The sequence below is a fragment of the Mastigoproctus giganteus genome, chromosome 3 (assembly GCF_048544385.1).
Source record: "Mastigoproctus giganteus isolate SK-2022 chromosome 3, ASM4854438v1, whole genome shotgun sequence".
NCBI classification, from domain to species: Eukaryota; Metazoa; Arthropoda; class Arachnida; order Uropygi; family Thelyphonidae; genus Mastigoproctus; species Mastigoproctus giganteus.
This window is the reverse complement of record NC_143577.1, coordinates 256,363,710-256,386,818: the sequence shown is the minus strand read 5'-3', so window position 1 is coordinate 256,386,818 and position 23,109 is coordinate 256,363,710.

Below are 23,109 nucleotides of genomic sequence, written 5' to 3'. Positions count from 1 at the left end.
TTGTATATTTTTTATTCAATGGAGTTTAAGAATTTTAAACTGTTCTTTCCCTCTAAAATGGATTTAAATGAAAAAATTAATGTTTATATTGAAAAGAACTTTATGTGAGCTTTAAGGAAAAAAAAAAGTGGTGAAACACTCCATTAGTTACATTGTATAGCTTTTGACGTGTTTAATTAAAGTTTGGTTCCAAAATTTATTTTTAACAGATGTTTTAGTAGCGTGTATAAATTACTCAATGTACATTATAATAATATTTTATTCATTCTTATATATTATAACATTTTAATACACCCTCTACATTCGATTTAACGGACTTTCGGCAATAGCGGACACCCCTTCCCCCAATTGGTCCAGTTTGAATAGTAATACAGTGGGCCCCGTTGAATCGAGGGCCCACTGTATTACTATACAGTGGGCCCTCGATTAATGTACATTAATCTGTTTGGATAATCTATTATTATCCAAATAGATTAATGTACATTAATCTCTTTGTATAATGACCGGAAGCCGAAGAATTTTGAGCTCCTGGGAATGATAAGTTTTTTGGAAAAATTTGCCGTTTCTTTGGCGTAATTAACATATTAAATTGTCTTCGATAAATAGCTTAATAGTCTCAGTCACGCTCGTTAGTTTATTTTTAAATTTAGCTAGAGATTTTGTAAGTTACGACTTAATATACAAGAAAGTTTGTATAGGGGATTTGGCACGAATATCGTGTATTCGTGCTGTACTTGTACTGTAGCGCGTGGTAGGGGAATTCTAGTTTTTTAATTGCTTTAATTGTTCTAAAGGTACCTCGATAGTTCGAATCACGTAGGTTGGTATTAGTTAGATAAATTTATTATTTATTATAATAAAATTGTCTAACTAATGAATAAGTATTCTCAATTATACTGAATTTAAACGGAAATCAGGCCCCAGACTAGAGCAAAAAAGCAAAGGGCTCAAAGCAGCTGGAGTGCTGTGGCTTCAGAGAGAACAAAAAGGCGATCTCCTACGAATCATGGCCTTTAGAAATGTGCTGTTTGTGCAACGTTTGCGGAATCTCTGGAACGGGATATGATATAGATAAGGAGATGTCTTTGTGTGTGTGTGTGTGCTCGGTGCAGAGAGCAGGAAATGTGGGACTCCCAACTCAGGGTTGTGGGTAGCCTTTATGAGAGTGCGAGGACTTGTACGGTGGATGCATCGAAGGTATTAAAATGGTGGGTGGCGCATCAAGCTCTCAGCTGCTGAACTCAATGCTAGAGCTCACACTTGAGCAACAGGCATCACAACGGCAACCTCCAGGTCAGAATGCGCTGGTCCCACAGGAGTGACTATTATTGGTAAAGCTAGTGTCAGGGAAACTGGAAATATATTGTGCAAAAAGGATAGGTGTAATAAGACAAAGTTATGTCTGCTAGGACAAATAAATTGAAGACATTGTAGAGCATATATCATATTTTAAGGGCATAAAATGTGATACCCTTGTATACGTTCGCTCTAATGACATTAAGAAAGCGCTTTATTTAATATCGACTTCATCTAATACATGGCCGATACATATTCTTATTTCCTGAGACCCAAACCATGAGGTCAGCTTATATTGGAATTTGGCTTGTTCTCTGGTGGCTACGGTACATTGCCAAGGTAGAGAAGTAAATTACCACAGCTGTTCCCTCTTTCTATGGCAGTAAGTGCTTATTGCGCTATAAAATTAGTTATTATTATATTATACAATTACATTATAAAATCATGTTATTGTATTTATAAACTTTAAGACTTTAATTAAGCCTATAAATTATAAATTTATAATCTTTATTAAAGCCCTAATATTACTTATACACTTACAGAATTACCTAAAAGGATATTATTGCATGCACAGCCAACAATGCATGCAGATCCCCAAAGAAGGAACTCCCCACCCTCTATCATGTTTACTAATGTGTCTACACAAACTGACTTTTCGCTTGCTGAATCTTTGTTTCCTAGCCACTCCACGTGCCTCTTCAAGAACCGTAAATCACTTGAAATTATTATAACATCAATACTTGAAGATATCAAACACCGTATGCTCTGCACTACTAATAACTACGTATCCGCCATAGCTGATAACTTTTCTCAAGATCCAAGTTTGTGTACATGTAATGATGGTGGTCCAGCTATTAAATGCGCTACGACTCAGACCTGCGCTATTAATCAGGATCACAATAACTTATCCTACAGCACTAATGCACTGAATTCTGGCCAAACACTAAATTGCCCCGAGATCCAGATAGCCAAAGAACTTCCTTGCCAGGAAAACCAGACCAGAAACCCTGCCAATCCTACGGAAGAATCAGCTAATCCAGATAAACCACTTAGTGTCCCACTCCACAAATCACAGAAGCCATCTACTACATTGCAATGGAAACCCAATCCTGAAACTATCGTCGAGCCTTACTCGTACTCAAGCCGAGTGTATCAACCTACAATGCCGAAGAAACCTGAAATCCACAATTGCGGCCCCCCACTGCAAACATTACAACCATCCCGGGCGGAAGTTGTAGCTGCACCTCCTCCTACACTTGTGGCCCAGAGTTACTGCAGTAAGCCTCGCCATCCTGAAGAAGGTAAAACGGGAACCCCAAATGTACTAAAGAGAAGGCGATCGTTTAAAATGGGCACCTCGGCCACCTCCAGGCTGCAGGCGATGAATCCACCAACTGTCCGTCTTCGACGAAGTCTATTCGTTTCCCGACTGGCCCCAAATACAACTCCAGATGATATCGCGTCATACATAATGCATGAGCTGCACTTTACTGTGTCCGTCACACTTCTTAAGAAAACACCCCTGCATACATCGTTCAAAGTTGAGTGCGATGCACAGAATTTCAGCTCCATATCAGCGACTGCTCTCTGGCCGTCTGGATCACTACTCAGGCCATACTATGAACCTAAATCCAATATCACCCCACGCCTAGCCATGGCTAATGCGCTATCCCACCAAGACTGCTCCCAAGCGTGACGGTTTGATAGGCATTCCTATTCTCAGAAGCCCCAAAACCAGGAATCAGGGTCACACGATGATGAGCCCTATACATACCCCGATGACAAAACCTCTCATCAATCTCTGCAATACCACAGCTACAATGAAATCCACCCTCAGCTCATACCAACTATTGTAACTAACCGTGCTAAAAAGCCAACAAAGAAAATAAATAATGTCCTCGAATCAGCACTCGTGAAGGTCTCGTGTCACCTTACACTCAAGATTTTTTATCAAAATGTTCGTAGTATTCGGAATAAGCTCGAGACACTTGAGCAGATGCTTCTGTCCCAAATGGCTGACGTCATCTGCATGTCTGAAACCTGGCTGGAACCACAACAAGAATCAATTGCCTCCGCCCAAGCTGCTGGTTACAAATCTTTCTTCACCTCCCGCTCTCATACCTGTGGTGGGGGCGTTGCTGTTTTCATAAATGCCAGTAGACTTGAGTTCGTACATGTAGTCTCCAGCAAATCCAATCTATTCGAAGCATTGATAGTAACGGTCAAGATCAACTCTTGCTTATTAGATCTCGGTGCAATATATACACCCCCAACCCCCGATGCTCAGACAATCAATGATATTGCATCCTGGCTAATAAATACGCTTCACACATCTGCTATCCACCTCATCTGTGGGGATTTTAACTTACCACCAAATCTCCAACATCTTCATGAGTCACTTATGGCTAAGATTGCACCTAGTGGCCTCAGGATCATAAACGAAGGCCCAACTAGAGGTCTTCATCGCCTGGATCTCATATTATCGTCTGGTTCCTGTAGCGTCGACATTAAACCCGAAACTCACTTTGAATCCGATCATGAACCCATCGTAGTCCTATTGCAGCTCCCAACGCCCAACTTTAATGTCTCCCACTACGTCAAAAGGAAGATCATCATCTCTCCCACCTTCCTACAACCGAACAGATGCCTTTATGCAACAAGATTAATTCCCTGGGAAGTTCTCGAATCAGGAGATCCGGAACTGGCTCTAGACATATTAACTAGATGGTTGCACACTGTTACTATGTTCTCTGCAGCTAAACAGGTCAGTATCTCCGCTAGAACTAATGCTTGGTGGTCTTCGGAGCTAAATCACAGTTTCAAGTGCAAACAGTCCCTCCATAAACAATGGAAACAGTCTGGTACAGCATATGACCGAACTCAGTACTCCAAAGCTAGAGCACTGTTTAATAGACTGAAATCGCAAGCCATTAAAGAATACACTGACAAGACCTTATCCAAAGGCAAAGTGCCATATACCCATAACTCTGAACCAGATTCCAATTTCAATCCAGTTGAATGGATCAACTATGTAGCCAGATTCCAAGACAACATCACACAACCATATGATTACCAACCAGACCCCATTTCAAGTCCAGATGATGAGCTGTTTTCTATTCAAATCGATCGACAGCAGCTTCGTCAAGCCATCAACTCGCTGCGTCCGTCATGCACCGCTGGCATCGATAATGTCCCACATTTCATCGTAAAGTGCCTCAGTCCATATATCCTTGATCCTCTGCTCTACTTGTTCAACTCCATCCTCTCCCATAGAGTGTTTCCGGCATCTTGGAGCAAATACAGTCTTGCCCCACTACCTAAAGTTCAACTACCAAGCCAGCCGAAGCACTATAGACCGATCTCCACTGCATCCACGCTCCTAAAGCTACTGGAAAAAGTTCTTCTTCCGCATATAACACGCCATCTTCTTCCACAATCATCAAAACAACTCCATTATGTTCTCCCTAATAGATCAACTGTCTCCAACCTTCTGGCAGTCCAAACGGAAATTTTAAATGCATTTGAGGCCAAATCAGAAATGGCGGTTGTTTATGCCGATATTGAAGCTGCTTTTGATAGCCTCAACATCTCAGCCCTTCTGAATCTCCTAACCAATTTCTTTCGGATCAAAGGTGACGTTTTCGCTTTTCTGCACTCGCTCCTCCGGAACAGAACAGTGTACCTCACTCATCGTAACCTCTGCTATACCCGATCCATCAATGCTGGTGTGCCGCAAGGTGGCGTTTTATCGGGGTTACTTTTTACAGCCCTCCTTATTCCGTTTGTGTGTAACAGAGATGATGTCATTACCTACGCCGACGATATAAAGTTCCTAACGGAAATACCACCATCAGCCGACAGGGGAGGGATCACATCGGAAATCTGTAATAAGATCACAGCTTTCTCTAGCCATCTCAACCATTTCGGTCTCAAACTGAACCCCCAAAAATCCGTTATTATGGTTTTTTCTCTGAAGAAGTGTCCCACATTCATACAACCCTCACTGCAGGGCGCAATTATTCCAAGTGTTACTAAACACAAAGATCTCGGTGTAACCTTCGACCCAAACCTTAGGTTCAACTGTCACATCGAATGTGTTCTACGCAAGATCAACCGAATGCGCTGGATTGCCCGTCAACATCTTCTTCATAACACAGACGCAAGAACCACAATCAGATATCTGGAAACCATTGTGTATCCTACCTTTCTGTATGCCTCTGAAATATGGGCATCCGCAGTACCTTCTCTCATGAAGCCCATCTTCGCCAGTGAATACTGGATATTGAAGTGGGCAACCCACAAACATCGACTCCCCCCTCAGCAGAGGACCACCAGCATGGCCGACCAACTCCAAATCCCACGGCTGCCTCAAATAATCAGCATGAGGAGAACTGTGACCACAGTCAAAATGCTGGTTGGCAAAATCAACTCCCCTGACTTCTGGGATATATGCCAGTGGCATGTTCCACTTCCTTCCTTACGAGCCACCCCTCTACTTCAGCTACAACGGAACAGGCTGAAGATCAGTGACAGATTCCTACCTGGACAAGTACTTCCTACAGTACAAGCCCTGCTAATGATCGGAGTTGACCTGCAGAAATTCGCTTCTGATCGCAATTACAGGCGCTCGTTGGCCGAACTTGTTCCCCTTTTGTTTGGCCCCTGATGTCGACTAATACTGATATCTCAATCTGCTATCTCCTATGAGGTGCATAACGGCACGTCGCAGGTAAATCGACGAACTGTCTTCACAAGAAAATGCAATACCGAACAATAATGTGGCACTGTGAAATTTTCTGACTTGTGTGAATATGCTTAAATATGTGCTTTGTACATATGAACGTGTACATACCTTGGTGTACTGTCTGCCTCACAACTATGTACATACTCATATCTATTGAATGGCTAATGCTACGTTTTTAATTGTTATGTAATATTTTATACTGCACAAATTTTTATACTGTACATATTTTTATATTTCTATATCATTGTCAAGCCCCTGGCCTCCTGGCTGTGGCGGGCACATTATTGTATCTTTACTGTACAATAAAGATTTTCTTCTATTATAATAGAGTATGTTATTTTTTTTGGTGCCATTAGCATTGCCGGTTATCTCGGCGAGTTTATTTATTCACTTTTCGAATAACGCATGCAGCCACTCTAATAACATCACAGGCACCAGTGTGGGCTGAACGAAGAGCCTTGAATTGCAATTTGTAACAGAAACAGAAAAGCCGAACTCATCTCTATATAACAGAAGCTATGCGGAAAAAGGGATAATTACAAACATTTTCCTGAATTAGTTTGACAAGTATTTGGACATTAAACACCGTGGAACTAAAATGATATAAATTTAAAAGTAATTACGGAGTAATGAGAAGTTAATTGGATTTGCAAAGACCCAAAATTTGAGAACGGTCAGAATCAATTTGATCATTACTAGTCTCACCATAAAATAGTTACTATTTGGTTTCTGCTTGTTTTAAGGAATACTATCGGATAAATTCTGGGTGACCATAAAATGTAATTGTTTGTTTGTTCTAAGGCAGGGGTCGGCAACCTGCGGCTCTTTGAACACGTACCTGCGACTGTTTAACTTTTAGCCCATTTGACCAGAGCGACGCGCAGCGGATGCGGGCGGCGACGCGAATATAACATTAGCGTCATGCAAGCCGCATACACTTCTCAGTTACTTTTCCTGCGCATCGCGAGCATTAAAAATAATATTTATTAATGATTATTTATTATTTATTAATAAATAATCATTAATAAATAATTAATAAATAATATTTCAAATATATATTTTCTTAATAAAATACCTTACCACTCTATTCCATTTCTTAAAAAACTCCTCCCCCCCCCCCAGCTTCAGCTGAGGTGCGGCTCTTCGGATTCTTTTTTTTTTTTAATTAGATCAACAATGGCTCTTACTACATTCCCTTAGAACCCCTGTTCTAAGGGAATGTAGTAAAAATGAACGTATAATTAAAATCTTTAATAAATACTAACCTCTAACTGTCCTTATACTTTAATTACCTTATTTAACTAATCTTAATTTCATTATGTTAAATGACACTACACACCATTGCCTCCTCTCCCACTGGTGTGAGATAGAAAATGATGGATGTGCGAAAAAAATTTTAAAACATAATAGAAAATGTAAGAAAAAAGCACAAAATTGGATAAAATGTAAGAAAAAAGTATGAAGTATCAAATGGAAGCTGAAGATGGAGCGTGAATGTAGATTATGAGTGAAGTAAGTTTGTCTCTTTCCCCCAGATAGGATGTGCCATCTGATGGGTAGATGACACATTATGGTCCCAAGCCCACCCAAGCAGACTCCATGCAGTTGCTACTCACCAACGTGGTGTGGGTTGCTGGCATTGGTCAGAAGCACTAAATCCTGAACAGTGTGGGACAGAGCAACACACAGGCGCTGCAACATAGGGAATCCTTTCCCTATGATATTTCATTCCAACCACCTGGGTTGGTTGTTCTCAGACTCTTTCATCCCCTCCCCCAACCTGAGTGGCTCCCCCCCTTCGCTTGGTGGGTAACCCAACCCCACTGTCAGCTATCAGAGCAGAATGGGCATCCTGACCTGGGGTCCCTTTCTGTACCCTTTCAACCAGGAGGGCGCCCTTACTACTGCTCCCCCTCTTTCTCTCTACCACTTCCTGTCTTTCCACTGTCACCTTGAACCTTTCATTTTTTATTATTTTTTTTATTTTTCACTGGGCTCTTCCTGTCTGTAGCTTTGTTTACCACAGGGTTCGCTCCGCCAGTACTTTTCACTATCTACTGCCCAGCCCGCCTCCTCGTGGCGTTGGACTGTAAATCAGAGGTTTTGTGCAAAAACATAGGCCCCTACGCCAAGAGCGTATAAACAACACAACCCCACACTAATACCATAAGAACACTACATAAATCTGGCCTTTATGGATTTTGTATTCATTGCATTGCCTGACGCGGAGTTGGGGAACCTCCGGAGCCCGATTACAGTTAACACTATACACAATGTTCTAAGGAGTTCCATAACTAGGGGGTCAGAAATTCAAATTACAGGGGTTGAGGTTTAGATTAATTGTGGGAAATTTTCTTTTAGCCAGCGAGTCGCTGATAGCTGGAACAAGTTGCCATCGCAACAGTTTGAATAAATTCAAAGGTCAATTGTATTTATTTAATTAGGTAAAGAAAAGTTACATCCACTCCTTGACAGCAATCAACTGCTAGGAGGTAACAGAATTATAAAAATGAATACAATATCAATATTGGGTAAAAATAAAATATACAGAGATCAAGTCAATAATTAATTACAGAAGTTAAGACAGATTAGGTTCGACATAATACTCTAAATACATTCAGCATCTATCGAAGAAGAGTGCTGGGATGCCGGGAAGATGCTGCAGACTATCAGGAACAGGAGAAGGAGTGCATATCATCCTCCAACACAGTAGCCGCGTAAAAAATGTGATTACCGGTCACATTAGAGGGCAGCCTGGGAATTCCCAGCACCGGAGCCATTTCAGTCGTATGGGCTTGGTGGAGTATCCTCTGCTTGTAAGTTATCCAATTGAGGAACCAGTATTCCTCTGTCCAGATAGGTTTTGTGTTCGTGGGTGCTGCTGACGCCCATATTTCTGCTGCATAAAATAGTGGGCGGGGAGGGTATATGATGGTCCTGACATTTTGTTGCTGTGACCCTGAGACGTAATGCAGGTGCTATTTCACTCTCCATTTCAGGTTTGTCGATGTGATCTTTTCCTGTTTCCATGTTCTTTCTCGAGCGTATCGAGCAAGAATGAAAGCGACAAAACCTAAGAAAATAAAGACGAAGGTAGCAATGAGTGCGCGAGAAGGAAAAAAGTTATCGAGATTGCGTAAAAGACAAACAGAATTTCAAGCGTTGGATTTAGCAGTGCCTTCAACCAGCAATGCCTTTCCATCTAACAGTGGTGTACCCGAAGTGACTATTAATTATGTACAACGAACTTTTCTCCAATTGCGAAGCAGATGAGTTTAAATGATCAAGCTTCTTTTCCTTACGCCGACTACTATTTACATAAGAACGCGCATCGAGAGTTTGAAAGGAGATTTATGAAAAATACAGGATCGGTACCTCAATCGACGCTGTTTTCCAGAGACATTTAGATACGTTGCAATCGCAAGTATACGTCTCTTACTGTAGCTATCATAAATCCATCGTATCTTGTGTTCCAGCTGAAATTATGGAAATTTGTGAATTATTAATAAAATATTTACAATACAAAAGTTCTTTTATTTCGTAATCAATATATACAAATCAAAATACCGAAAAGAAACGCGAAGGATGTTTCACATAAAACCATCTACCGCGCGTGCTCGGGACACGCACCATTTTTATTGTTCCTAGTACTTGTACCATACTTAGCAGCAATAAAGAAATTTAATTAATTAATTAGAAACCACCCGGGTCAAGGTCGCCACACAATAGACTGGAATAAATCCCTTAATTAGTGCTTAATTAGTTAGTGCCGTAGTGGCAGGTTACAGGCCTAATGGCCTGTAACCTGCACTGAAATCTGCTAATTGTTACTGTCTTTAAAGTATTCTGAGATAAAACTGAAAAGCAAGGGAAGCAGGATATTCGTAGTTCACTACGGTAAAATTTGTTGGTGTTTAAATATGCCAAGTCCTACTCGGAAGAAAGCCATGTGTGCCAAGAAAACCACATGAAGTATCAAAAGCTTGCTTCGCTCACTGTGTAATGTGTCAGCTGCTCACTTAGCTTAGGGGCGTTGTATGTGAATAATCTCTCAAAATTGTGGATTGCTAAGCATAAATAGTACCTGTGTCAAACATGCAAAACACCTGTACAAAAGAAAGTACTATCAGATGAAAGGATGAAATCGAAGGAAACTCAATCTAATTCAGAACGAGATTAGTGAAGGGCACAAATGGTTGTTGCTCTTATCAAGAAAGGCTTAAGTTCTGCAAATTGCAGTGTCTGGAGACTAGGCACCTCTGAGGTGATCTCATTGAGATGTATAAGGCCTTGAATGGTTGAGATGTATAATGAATAATGATTGATTGAGATGTATGATTGAGAATCGTATGATTCTCAATGATTGAATTCAAGAATCAATCAAGATCAAGATGTATAAGTCTTTGAATGGTTTGAGCAAACTCAACTCAATGCTGATGGGATTCCTCCTCTTGCTCAGATTCTGCACCTGAGGGGGGGAGGGCATAATATTCAGATTGAGGAAAGACATGTCGAATAGATGCGCTGAAATTTTCCTTTAGCCAGCGGGTGGGTGATTGCTGGAACAAACTTGTTTATTGTTTGGGAGCATTAGCAACTAAGGCCATATTGCTCCGGGAATATGCGGTGGTCATTCCCTGACCTTTCCGCATCCTCCGTATTTGGTGGTCACGGGCTCGAACCCTGGTCTAATCAAGAAGCGTGTGCTACGCACTGCTGCTCCTTCCCACCTGGCTACGGAGACGCCATGGAACAAACTTCTATCTGTTGTTATTGAAGTTGACAGCTTAAATAAATTCAAGGCTGAACTAGACAAACGTTTGGAGTGAATGGGTGGGTGAATCGAGAATTGTTTTTGTTTTTTGTTTTTTTTTTGCCTGCTGCTCTATAAGCTTGCTTCCTTGCATCGTATGCCTTTACTAATGCCAAAGCTAATGCCAATAATTCCATTAATACAAGTAAATCGATTCCCTGTCCAACCAATAACCAATAATCCATTAACCAACGAAGAGAACAGTTATGTTAATCCTGGTGTCTTATACATCTCAGAGCACTCCGTAGCTGTCAATCAGAATGGAATTCCCTGTGAGGTGCAAACAAGCAACGAAGGTGCTATATGTGGCGATGTACTATTAGGTCCGAAAACAGATGGTCTGATGCAAGAGAAAACACTCAAAGATTATGAGACTGAGTAAATAGCCTGCGAATAAAGTGCACCTACCGGTTCAACACTAATTTCTGATATGAATTATGATATCGGGATACAGTGTAAGATGTAAAATCTTACAAATATAATATTTTGTGGAGAAAAGTGAGATTAATTTAAAGTAAAACTTATAATATGGCAATATGGGGGAGCGAACCTTACAAGCCAAGGGATTAAATTAGACAACGTCTATACAAGGGGAGCGGTAAGTGAAAAGCTATTAGCAACCTAGGGACACTTCGACTCTCAGCTCACACAGGCAAACCAGAACAATAGAAACTAGTAGCAACGGCTATTAGTAAAAGGTGTCAACTCTGGTAAACAATAGCGCGGTGGACCATGTGCTGTCGGGACATTTCTTTAATCGGTTACACCTGGACAGTAAAAACGGAACAAATGCTGGGAATTAAATTTAAGTCTGTCTCTGGCTGTCGGTGATGGCAAGTTTTTAGATCGTGGGAAATTAGTCTGCTACAGTATAACTATAAGCGGCTGACTTCAAAGGTACTGACAGCCTGAGAAGGTTTACAAATTTCTTAAAATAAGAATTTAGATCGAGCAACAAGGAATCAGCTTGAGAAAATAAAATGGGCAAATAAGAAGAGAGAGAGAAAGTTTATAAAATGAGTAAGATTGGTTAAACAGAAAACTAGGGCAGCTTTGACATATGTAGGCGGTACAGAAAAGGAGATGAACAAAAAGTGAGTTAACGGGGAGAGAGGGACACAGAGTTGAGAATTTGGGAGTGTTTTGCGAAGATGAGTTAGAGACAGATCCCCGAGTTGAGTTATGTGGGTGTTATGGAAATGAGTTAGGAGGGAGACGAAGTTGAGATTCTTGTCGGTGCTTGGGAAATTGAGATGGACAGAACCAAAGTTGAGATCTTGTGGGTGTTTAGGAAAATGGGTTAGTGGGATTCTAAGTTGAGTTTTTGTAGGTGCTAGGGAAAATGAAATAGTCAGTGGACACAGCAGTCGAAATTTTCGTCGAGATAAGTAAAATGAGTTAGTAACATGGACAGTTGAGGGTTCTGTTGTGGTAGGAAATATGTGTCAGTTAACAGTTGAGTGTTTGGTCGTGGTGGGAAAACAGCAGGGTAGCGCCCTGGGAAGTTTCTTCTTGAAAAAGTTCTTAATAGGTGGAGCGGAAAAACGAGGGTAGCACCCTATGAGTCTTTCCTTGTGATAAGTTTTAATAAAGTGGAGTGGAGAAGGAGTTAGAGTGAGATGACTTATGAGTTTTCCTTGTGATAGGTTTTAATAAGGTGAAGAGAAAGGGAGCAAAATCCGCAGAATCAGTAGCTCGAGAGAAAGGCGCGAAAATGCGAAATTAGTAGCTCGCTGAGAAGGAAGGAAGAAGTGAATGGATGGTAGCCCGAATAAGGTGGAGAAAGAACGCCAGTCCCATGCAGCCAAGAGTTCCTAAAAAAAATTATCTGTAGCAAATTCAGGTGAAAGCAGATGAAGCAGATCCTCAGTGAGCCAAAAATGGAAGTTTGAACCTCCCCGGAGAGGAAAGAAAAGATAATAGTAAGTACTGTAAGTTAACAAGGACTGTGAGTGAAACAGTGTAGTGATTAATTAATGAAAAAGTGATAGCACTAGAAGTAAATTGATTGATAAATTATCTCTTAAGTAAATTATATATATAAAAACAGAGTTTAATTAATTCAAAAAGGTTATTGTAAAATGCAAGAGAAACGAAAGGTAAGTAATAGATTAAATTGTTGTCCAAATGATTATAATATGTTAGAAGGATAATTGAACTATATAAATAAAAACCTTGAATGTTTTAAGGACAGATAATTGAATTCTATGAGAAGTTTTGATTATGTTTTAAGGATAAGTAATTGAATATAGTGTTTGTATTGATGAAGAATTGTTGGTCCAACTGAAAGACTAATAACAAATAGAGACTTTAGCAAAGTTAAGATTGGTCTTCAGTATATTGTAACAGAATGGCGAGAACACAGAGTATAATTATGAAAATAGCATATTGATTGTTAATACAGGGTGTTTCAGTTAAACGTTTCAGAACTTCTAAGAGGGGTAGGGTACATCCTGACAACTCGAAACATATAGCAATGTGGGGTCGGAAATGCTTTCCTGAAGCGGTGTTGTACACAGAAGCACCATAAAGAAAAGAGACCGTAAGTGAGAAATCGTTTTAATAATACATAAAAAGAAGCAAAAGGTACATGGATTAAAGTAAGTGTTCGAAGTTTCTTCCACGGGCTACAATGCACGCCTCACATCTCCGACGCATGGACATCCGAACATTCTGGAATACTCCAGGCGAATTTCGAATTTCTTCGGCAGCTACTGCGATTCTTGCAACCAGCTCCTCAGCATTGTCAACAGGGGTGTCATAAACTGGCGATTTCATATGACCCCAGAAATAAAAATCAAGACATGATAGGTCGGATGACCGAGCAGGCCAACGCACGGGACCACCACGTCCGATCCACTGTTGACCAAATGTGACATCCAGGTAGTTACGAACATCTCCGCTATAATGGGCAGGGGCTCCATCGTGTTGGAATCACATTGTCTGTTGCGTCGATGCAGAAATCTGTTCATTTCTCAAAAGTTGTGGCAATACTTGCTGCAGAAAGATCAAGTAGATAGGTCCGGTTAGACGACACGGTAACAGGTAAGGTCCGATGAGGTGATCTCCCATAATACCGGCCCATACATTGATCGAAAATCGAATCTGTGCTGCACGACGTCGTATTGCATCCGGGTTCTCGACCGCCCAGATATGGTCGTTATGCGTGTTGAAAATTCCTTCCCTTGTGAAGGATGCCTCATCGGAAAACAACACTTCAGCAGGAAAAAGGGGATTTGTAGCACATTTTCCAAGGTACCACTGTGCGAAAGCAATACGAGGTGCATAATCCTCCGGTTGCTGTGTCTGGACACGCTGCACGTGAAACGGATGCATGTCTTGTTCTCGGAGAATCCTTCAGACGCTGCAATGGGAAACCCCGACTGCGTTTGCTAGACTTCGTGTACTCGTTCTTGGATTCCCCTGTACATGCTGCAGCACATTCTGTTCGACGGCTGGAGTCCGTGCTGTTCTTACCCTGTCCCTGTCAGCTCTTTCAAATGAACCTCTCTCAGCTAACCTCTGGTGCAGTCTTGCAAAGAAATTATGACTGGGAATACGCCTCGTCGGATATCGTTCCGCGTACAAACGCTGTGCGGCTGGCCCACTACAATTTGCAGCCCCGTACGCCAAATGCATATCGGCTAACTCTGCGTTCGTGTAATCATCCATCCTACTAACTTGGCGTTCTTGTTCAAGAAATTCGAAATTCGCCTGGAGTATTCCAGAATGTTCGGATGTCCATGCGTCGGAGATGTGAGGCGTGCATTGTAGCCCGTGGAAGAAACTTCGAACACTTACTTTAATCCATGTACCTTTTGCTTCTTTTCATGTATTATTAAAACGATTTCTCACTTACGGTCTCTTTTCTTTCTTTGGTGCTTCTGTGTACAACACCGCTTCAGGAAAGCATTTCCAACCCCACATTGCTATATGATTTCGAGTTGTCAGGATGTACCCTACCCCCCTTAGAAGTTCTGAAACATTTAACTGAAACACCCTGTATAAGAATAATATATGTAATGTATCCTTGACTTAACCTTGTATGCATATTACATGTTTTTTTAATTGTATATTATGTTGTATATACATATGTAAATAAACTTTGTTGTTTGTTAATTTGGAGTTTGTTATTCCTGAACACTCAGCCTTTCCGAAGGGAATTATACACAATTGAGAAGTTCCCTCGAATCTGGAATTCTCCTAGGAAGTAAAGTCAGATGCGTACGTGGGGGAAATAAGAATAAAGTGGACAAACACATAATAGGGAACAAAACGAAATAAAAATAAGAACAATAAAACAATAACTAAATATATAAACACTCGTCCTTGTTTTCCACCCCCCACAACAGTCTCCTGTATATCAGAGTGATGATGCTAATATCTACGGCTACGTTACAGTCCCCTTTAAGCCAGTTACCTCCCAAACGAAACTTTCTATCAACAACAATCGTTGTAGACGGCTCCATTTCAGTGATATTAATGTACATGCCAGCTAACATAATATAAGAAATAGTATAGTTAACATTAATGAACATAACCAAATAAACTACACTAGTACAGACGTGCCTAGAGAAAAAATCAATTCAGCTGTTGAATCTTGCCTAGGAGTCTATCAAAAATCTGAATATCAAAAAGCAGATATTACAACGTTCTACCGCCTAGACGACCAAACGCGAGATCTCATCGTGAGAGAAATAAAGGATCTACTAATCAGCACTCTAGATTGTCAACTAATGTCTCTGATCACAGCAAAATTAATAAAATTATCCAACAGGGTGAGACAATGGCCACCTTTAGAATCAATAGATACGCCTCAAACTCGCCAAGCGTGACTCCACGATATTGTGATGATATTTAAAGGCACCTGCGACCATCAATACATGAGGAGTTATGTCCAACCATCCCTTTAAACGTATGTCATCAACCGTATTTCTAGCCTTCGCTAGAAATCGAAATTTAGAAATGCAAACCTAGTCTATCAGTAACACATGATCGTAAGCTTAGCACAAGCAATTTTAGTCGTGTGGCAGAAAATTTAATTCTCATACTTGCATCAAGTTACTGCTATGTGAATGATATCATCTATCCAACGTTGAATATCCCTAATCTGGTTGGTCCTGTAGAGAAAATAAACCAACAAGCTGGGCTTCAGAGAGACCACTTAACTCTATGGAGAAATGCACCGACAGATCCACAACCAAAAATCCAATGGCAGAATGCCTTTATCAAGGATTTATTGAGTGGTTGTATCTTGAAATAATACTTGAGCTAATACTTCATGTACCGGTCAGCCCACTTTTCCCCCAATTCAGAATGCTATACACTATGTCAACAACCTAATCCCAAATAGACTGAACAGCATATCATATGGAAACAGAACCGATGCCTTCAAACAGACATATGGCGAAGGACTTCCCTTGCCTTTCTGCTCATCTAGTTGCAGAGGGAACAGCCCGTCTCTACAACCAACACACAATACCCTACCAACAGGAACTGCGTATCTCAGGTGCATTAGCCTCCTCTCGAATAAAACCGATGATCACGAGACCTATCTAGCACTCTGAAGTCATCTTTCTTTCCCCCAGTCAACCATTGACTACTCCAGCTGAAATTATGTCGGAATGCCTACGACTCATGGATATAACTGTGAGAGTCACTCTACAGAAGAGGTCATCCCTATATGGGTCCTTCAAAATCGAGTGTGATGTCAAAGATATTGATAAGGGTGTTGACACCTCTTGGCCAGTAGGCGCTCTCATCAGGCCATTTTATCACAACGAACGTCCGAGAATTAAACCACCACACTATGTATTTCCCATTAAGCCAATGGCGAATTCACAAGTATGACTCAGATTGATTGATATATTTATTACTTAAAGCGGTCCCAGCCAACCAATGGCAACCCCGCTGTCAGTTACACATAATTTAGCAGTACTCGTATATACTCCCTCTTCTGTTTGCCCAAGTACAGGGAGGGAAAAAACCTGCCATGACCAAAAAAGATTGACGTGAACAAATGAAAAATAATCAAATTACATAAAAAATAAAATATACATATAATTAAATTTCAGACAAAGGCCAAACTTCATTGGAAATACCAACGCCAGGAGCTGCCGAGAGCAGAAATTCCAGCACAAGGAGCTGGAGTTGCAGTGGATATAGCAGACTCAGGCCTCCACGATTTCACAGAATTCTAGGTAATTCGGCATACATCATACCGCATTTCAAATCCAAGGCTTCCAGATGCGGAAAAGTCTTCCGCCTAAGAAATATTGCAGTTGCACAGGCTTGGAAAACCAAGAAGTTCTCCTGTTTATCAACTAGAACTGTCTCGCAGCCTTCTGCCATAAGATTGAGATTACTAACCCGAGATACCAATTGAATTCGTAGATCGCAGTACTCCTTACAGTTGTACATAATATGTTCCCATGATTCTCTTTCACCAGAATGGCAACTAGATCTTTCATTAATACCTAAATCATGCAACTTTGCATTAATCGAACCATGACCAGTTAATAAGAACATAGCTTGTAAGTTTGGGGTAAACCATTTGAATTTTATCGAGGCTGCATTTCTTAAATCTGGGAAAACATTTTGTGTAATCTGCCCTTTATCACAAACACTCCAACCCTCTTGCCAGACTTTTACCAAAGCATCCCAGATTCTTGTCCTTTCCTTCTTGGGATCTGCCCAAATGTCCACCTGTATATTCAGAAAACAACAGGGAATTCCACGGCGGATGAAGTAAGCCAATGCACAATACAATAAATGCAGATCAATTGGCAATTTCCCAGTCACAATCTGCAAAGCTGGGGTTGACGCAGTTCTCCATGCCATGCACATTCTACGGAGCATTACTCTTTGAATGGAACTGAGCTTTCTAGTAAATACTTTTCCACTTACACGTTCAAACCAAATTGGTGCACCATACGTTACCATGGGGATAAGTACACATTCATATAGCAAGTTCCGTGCCTTACCTTTTATTCCCCAGCCAACTCTAGTGATTCGACAATCATCCCAATAAATTTCCTCACCTTTTCTGATAGATAAGTAACATGTGAGTTGAAAGTCAAAAATCTGTCAAACATAATGCCTAGATATTTTAATTGCCTTGCCGAATTTAGGCTCGACCCATTCATTCTAACAACCGGGGGTTTTCTACTCGAAAATTGATCCTTAAAGACCATTGTCCTTGTTTTGGTTCCTGATACAGTCAGTTTATGTAACCTACACCAGTTATTAATTTCAAACAAAACCTGCTGTGACCCGGTTTCTAGTTGCATCCGTGTATTTAATTCAATAAGCAACACAAGATCATCGGCATATACCACTATCTCTGTATGCTCGAAGTCCTTACGTAACCAGTCCTCCAAAACTAGATTCCACATTAGTAGTCCAAAAACCGATCCTTGTGGGCATCCCCTGGTCACCTCTCGTACAATAGAATCAACCAACAACTTAACAGTAACTGTACGGTGCGTGAAGTAGTCCTTTACCATCCTAATGAACAGCCTGCAAGTCTCAACATCATAAGAACGCTGCTCCATTGAATGGAGTCAAAAGCTCCCTCAAAGTCAATAAAGATTCCAAGGACATACTTACTGTTCGAGCCTAATATATAGTTTCGCAATGCCCGAAGCGCATCTTCTGTTCTACGACCTGGAGTAAAACCATATTGTCTGCCAGACCAGCCTAATTTTTTTTCAGTATAGTCAGTAATCCGTCTCGCCAGCATTCTTTCAAACACCTTTCCTAATCCAGGGGGAGTGCAATAGGTCGATAAGATCGACTAGATGGTCCCTTCAGTATCAGCTTTAATAGGGCATCCTTTCATGCTGATGGAAAGGCCCCGTCACGCAGGCAGCTATTAAAAGCTTCAAGAAGGATCCCTGGTATCAGTCGATGAACCTATTTAATGACCTCTTCTTCAATGAGGTCCATCCCTGGGCATTTATTGTTCCTTATGCGTTGTACTGCATCACAGAGGTCAATTAGGCTAAAGGGATCCTCGTCATTTATCCCAGTGTAAGCATGATTAAGCCTTTTCATCAACATCTGTTCCTCATCGTCTTGCTCAGAGATAGTATCTCCAATCAGATGATCCAAAATCGCAGACATACTTTCTCTCCAACTCGTACTTTCCTGGTCAACACCTCCAATAGAATATGCTGTATCTCCATTATATATTTTAGTCTTGCCAGTACATAGCTTATATACAATTCCCCATGGGTTCTCATTGCCCACTGTTCTAACCAACGTCTCCAGGCAGTCAATTTTGATTTAGATAGCATACGCACGTATGCACTCCGTATCCTCTGATACTCTACTTTAAGTACATTAACTTCTTCCTCCCCATTGTTACGCTTACTTCTTTGGTACCTTTTACGCGCTTTATGAACCTTCTTCCGAAGTTCGCTTAACTCACCAGACCACCATTTAACTGGAATCCTATTACAGTTCTTTTGCTTCATAGATGCGCTGGAAGCCTCAAAGAGAGAGCGCTGAAGTAACTCCACTGCATTCTCTCCAGACATCTGACTGAATACCCAAATACCCAGATTCCCAAGTCGGACATGAATGTATTCGTCAAACCTATTCCACTTTGCATTTTCGATAGCAAATCGTCGTAACTGTTCCTGAGATGGAGCTAGTTTTTTTATGTCCCTGACAGAAAATACAATGGCCCCGATGATCAGAGCATACCTAGTCTGCTCTTAATCGCCAATCTTCCACGATACCAGCTGCCTTTACGTTACAGATTGTCAAGTCAATATTTTATTCTCCATTAACAGTGAAGAAAGTACTATCTGAACTTGGTATATTTTGTATAAACAATCCACAACAAGCGAAGAATTCATCTAGTTGACGACCTCGATCATTTGTAATTCTATCAAACCACGATGCTGATCTTGCGTTAGAATCCATCGCAAATATTACTGAATTACTACCCAAGCGATTTTGAACCAGTTCCGTGTACCTGATGTAGAAATTAATGTTTGTTGAGGGATGACAATACATACAACAAAGATAGAATGATGGAAGATCTGACTCTACCCCTATGCACACCATCTGTGAAGAGCACAACGAATTTATAACAGTAATAACTATGTGCTTATTAAACACTACAATTGCAGCTCTTAAGTCTGGTTCATCGGCACAGAGTACACGTGCTGAAAGTGGATATCCTGTAGGCCGACCTTTCACTAAGTATGGTGCCTATATGCAGGCTATATAAATATTCTCTCTGCTGCACACTAGTCTAACTTCATCAGCCACCGATTTTGATCTCTGAGCATTAATCTGTAGTATACGTATCTTACCATACGTAGATTACCATTCGATTTTGCATTGTACTGATTAAGAATCAAGTGATTATCAATATCTGCCATTAACGTTATTAAATTTCCTTGCTCTTTCTTTGACCAACTTAAGTGCATTCAAGTATTCTGGACGCTGTTTACTCCTTACAGAATGATTTGCAGCTCGAATTTTTGCCTTACAATTGGAACAGATCGGTTGTTCTCGCTGATGAGTACAGAATGTGTAGGAGTGTCCTATACTTGCACGTTGACTGCAGACAGGGTCTGTGCGATAACATGTTCTGGCTGTATGACCAAATCCCTGACAATTGTAGCACAAAGTAACTAAATGAAAGTCAATGAACTTATACGACATGAAGCCAATTAAAATCCTACCATGCAGTAACAAACTGACTTCTAATACCCTCGACACCTGGAGGACCCAATTATTTCCTGTTTTTGCTTTATTAATACTACAAAAACGAACAAATATCTCTATCTTCACTTCCTCCCTAGAGATGTTCATATTTAGTAAATTTTTGTTGTATAAGTCTTCTAAAAGGTCTTCCTTGTTGATCGTTTTTTCCACATTATACAATATTATTTTTCGCCCTGGCTCTTTTGGAGTCGAGAGAATCACGCCTAATCGTTTAATGCTCTCGCATTCCTTTAACTCTTGTAGCTCCTTTTCTGTTTGCATCTCCAATACCACACCATTGTCCCTACTCTTCCGAGGCCTCCTTATCTTAATATTTTCTTTAAGCTGCTTTTAAGCTCTTTAGTTATTGCTAAACGCACCTCATCACTATTTTTCAATCTTGATCCCTCAGCTGCTTTCACTATCAGAACATGTCCTCCTGTCCCATCCAATGACGAGGGAGACAAGCACACCTGACTTTCATTTCTTCCCTTAGTTTGCCCTCGCCCCTCGATGTTCACCTGATTCTGAGGTGTTCTATGCTGGATTACCTTACTATATAGTACGAGAGGTTGGTTGATTCTGTTCTCTTACCATATCACTATCTTTATTTTTCAGTCCTTCAATTTTTTGTTTGTATTCCTCCAAGGATGTAATGTTATCCTTTAAGCATTTATTTTCTGCTCCCAACAAGGAAGCATTAAACAGTTCCTTAGTAAGCCAGTCTTCCTTCATCTGGATCTCTCTCAGTTGTTTCTCATTCACATCTAGTACCCTCTCTAAGCCAGTGACCTTTTCCTTTAGACGTTCATTTTCAATGCCAACATCATGTAGAAGCACTTTCAAGTGCGCGCCATCTTGAAAGTACCCCATTTACAATCCTCATACCAACACCTTTTTTCTCCTGAAAAAGAAATTCCTCCAGGTCCTTGCCCAGCCAGAGAGAAAGCTCACTAAATGTTTTAAAAGATATTTTCTCAGCTAAATCTACAGGTTCCCTCGCACGATCCTGGTAAAAATCCCTTTGATCTAGAATACCCTGTGTTCCATCGCATGGAGAGAAACCAAGGGAAACAGTTGGTGTGCATTTCATCAACTTCTCCAAATTCCTATTTCCCTTGGCTAAATCAAGATCCTTCTGAACATTGTGCATAGTATTTTTCAAACTGTTACTTACTTTGGAACCTTGCACACGTTTACCTTTGGCACTTTTCCTAGGTTGAGGGGCTCTACTGCATGATGATGTAGCCGTGCCCCGCGAGGTAGGGGTGCCCCTTGAACTGTCATCCATTCTATTATATCTATTTCAAAGCCTAACTGCTCTAAAACAGCCGGAAGACCGACTTCTGGAAGATAATGGAGTAACCATCCTCAAGTCACCAGTCATCTGCAAACCTTCACTTCTGCTTTCCTCTTCAGAATCTAGTTTAGTTAATGTTCCATCGGTTTTATTCTTAACGTTCTTTGGCCTACCCTTTCCAGAACTTCTTTGCAGCGGATATTGCATCTGTTATTTTCTCATGACTCGCCACAGACATGTAGATTTCACTACATTCATCCTCTCCATTATGAAATTAGTCATAAATGTAAACTGTAAATGAGGATTCAATAAGCTTTAGGTAGCATAAGCTGTACTACCATTTACTTCGCTCAAAGTTTACATTCGCGGATTCTCACCAAAGGATAATGGCTAAGGGTTTAGAAGGCGCAAAGGACAAAGGTAATATTAGAGAAAGACATTTGGATGATAAGTTAGGGGACAGATGTATGGGTTTAGTTGAAGATATAGAAACACGGGAAAATACAGTAGCTATGGAAAAAAAGGACAATAAAATATTGTTGGGTGGAAAAGAGTGTGATTTTGATGTCAATGGGACAAAATTTGGTGAATGAATTTTTCTCTCTCACAGCAGGGAATAATCAAGACATAGTGAAGGGAAATAACGATTGCTTAGGATCTTCAAATGACAAGGTTGTTCTAGATGCAATCTGTTCAGGCAAATTGAATAATCTTGGAGAAATTAGTGGAATTATAAATAGCGAAAGAGATATGACTGGATTTTGGGATGAAGAAGTTGATAATGGAGAGCATGACTCAGAAGCATGAAACTAAGCCATTACAGGATATCCATATTTTCATGTTCTGCAATGGCAGTTACGCAGGATAATGAACCGCTGTCAGATCGCCAGTCAAATGTCAATAAAATAAAATAAAATAAAATTTGTGGGCGTCTGTCGCTCCTACCCTCGTTAGGAGAGTATATTCTACTGAATTCTGGCTTCTTAAGTGTGCAAACAATAAAGACTATCTTCCCCATCAGTTAAGGACCACGTAGCTTGCAGAGCAAGTTAAACTACAGCGAATGCCAGACATCATATAAGGCAATGGTCAGGCCACAACGTGAGTACTGCGTACAGGTCTGGAAGCTTCATTTTAGAGAGGATGTAGAGTTGCTAGAACGAGTACAGAGAAGGAAGGATAACAAGACAAGACAAGACTGGTGAGGGGAACAGAGGGGTGCTCTTATGAAGA